This window comes from Carlito syrichta, unplaced genomic scaffold (genome assembly GCF_000164805.1).
Source record: "Carlito syrichta isolate Samal-C Ts95f unplaced genomic scaffold, Tarsius_syrichta-2.0.1 Scaffold302723, whole genome shotgun sequence".
NCBI classification, from domain to species: domain Eukaryota; kingdom Metazoa; phylum Chordata; class Mammalia; order Primates; family Tarsiidae; genus Carlito; species Carlito syrichta.
Window position 1 is genome coordinate 8,231 of NW_007246819.1, and position 2,715 is coordinate 10,945.

A 2,715-nucleotide genomic window follows, 5' to 3' on the forward strand; every position below is an offset into this window, starting at 1 on the left:
CTGGGGGAAAAAAGTGGATAAATAATTTTTTTAAAGCTGGGAAAAGAATATATAGACAGCCAGAGAAACTCAATAAGGATAGACATTGTTACAAAAAAATTAAATAAAAATTTTTATGCAAAGAAACCTGATAACTGAAGCCAGGCTCGGTGGCTCAGCCTGCAATCCCACACCTTTGGGAGGCTGAGGTGAGTGGATTGCCTGATCCTGCAGGTTCGAGACCTGCCTGGGCAACTTGGCGAGACCTCATCTCTACAATAAATCAAAAATCATCGGGGCATGTTAGCACGTGCCTGTAGTTTCAGCTACTTGAAAGGCTGAGGTGGAAGGATCTCCAGAGTCCAGCAGGTCGAGGCTGCAGTGGTCGGGAACAGCCACTGCACTCCAGTCTGGGCGATAGAGTGAGACTCCAACTCAAAAAAAGAAAGAATCTGATAACTGAGGAAAGAAATTTCCCTAGAAGGTTCAAAAACATATTTGAACAGGCAGATGAAACAACCAGGGAACTGAAGATAAGCCAACCCTGAGGAACACCGAGAATGAAAAATACTGAGCAGAAACTAAGGGACATGGAACACCATGAAGCAGACCAAGGTATGCATAATGGATGACTCAGAAGGAGGAGAGAAAAAGAAACAGAGAGCTTATTCAAAAACATAATTATAGAACATTACAAAAATACATTGGTGTATAAATACAAAAAATTAAACTCCAAATGAGATAAACCCAAGGTACCCACACAGAGACACATTATAGTCCAACAGTGGGAAAACAAGGAGAATGAGTGAATCTTTAAATCTTGAACAGAAGTGATTCATCCATATACAAGGAATCCTCAATAAGATTGTCAGCCATTTCTCTTTAGAAATCTCACTGAAGTTCAGAGGCAATTGGCTGATATATTTAAAGTGTTGAGAGAAAAAAATACCTGTCACCCAAGAATTTTGTATCTTGTAACACTGTCATACAAAAATGAGGGGAAAATAGAGGTATTTCCAGATAACAAAAACCAATAAATTTTTTAGGTTTATGAAGGGTTTACAAAACATTGTAAAGATTTAACCTTTAGGTTAAAATGAAAGGACACTAGTTATTATCTCAAAGCTATATGAAGACATAAAGATCCCCAAAATGTAAATATATAAGAGAATGCAAAAAACAGTATTATTGTAATTTTGGTTTATTGCTCCACTTTTAATTTGCAGTAGGACTTACCAGAAAAAAATGCATACAAATAATATAGACATATGTGATTGGGCACAGAAGACATAAAGATGTAATTTGTGACATCAACATAAAAAGGGAGTAGGAACTTTATTTTTTTATAAAAAATATTTTTTATTATGATATTGTGGGGTACAGATAAGGGTTAGGTATACAAATATGATTCTTCAGGCACCCTTGTTGATAAGAGGTGTCTCCCCATTCCCAGACAGATGTTTACTACCATTAGTCCCATCTCCCTTTCCCTCACTTCCCCCCATATTTTCCCACCACTGTCAGTCATTTTCCTATGGTAATATGTTGGATAATCAAGGTCCACTATATGAGTGAGAACATGTGATACTCAGATATTTGTTTCTGTGAGAGGTCGGGAGTAGGAAATTGAAAGAAGTAGATTTTTAAATGCAATTGAAGAGGAGTAGCAATCTAATACAATTCAGACTGCTATAAATTTAGGATGTTAAAAGTAATTTGCATAGCAACCATGATCAAATACCTATATAAAATATATACAATATAAAAAAAATAAATTAGAAGAGGAACTAAATGTGTGTCTCACACACACTCAAATACACACACACACACACACACACACACACACACAAACTAAACATAAAAAAGGCAGTTATAGAAAATGAGGAACAAAACATCTTTAAGCCATACAGAGGACAGATAGGAAAATGGCAGTAGTACGTTTTACTTATCAGTAATTATCTTAAGTATAGGTGTATTAAAATCTCCAATTCAGACAGGTTCCAGGTCCTGTGGATTCTGAATCCATTTCTGCTATTATGTAACCAGATGCATTGAAAGACAAGGCTTGAAGTGCTCATTGCTAACTTTTGACATTATTTTAATAAGAAATGGTTTAACTGTGCCCTAGATAGGATGGCAGACCCCAAATAGGCAGAAAGGCCATCCTGTGTGTGAAGAGTTTGTGGGTAGGTGAGATCTTTACTGCACAACTGTGGATACAGGGCTGAAAGCCCAAAAGGGAATCTGACAGGCAGCTGCCATTACTCCTCCAGTGTAAAGGTGGACACGTTTTATGTTCCTATTGGGTCTTGTCATTCTGGATGGCATTTGGGAGATATAATTAAATCAAAATTATCTCCCAACCCAGAAACCCCTTCCCAAAGATAAAAGACAGATAAAACAATAAAACTCTCTCATAACACAATAAACCAGAATGAGATGTGCATCAGAGTAAAACATGAAGGGATTGCAAGGATTGGAGATATTCCAGCTTTATTTATTTATTCAAGTTGTATTTTTGTTATATATATATATATATATATATTTAAATGTGGAGTACAATTCAACATTAGGTATATCAATGTTCATTATGCATATACCCTTGCTGATAAGATGTGCCCCAGAACATCCTGCAGATTGTCACTACTGCAAACCCATCCCTGCCTTCCCCTGCAGTTTACCACTACTACTGATCTTTTCCTTACAGAATTACATTAATTGTTCAAGGTCCACTTA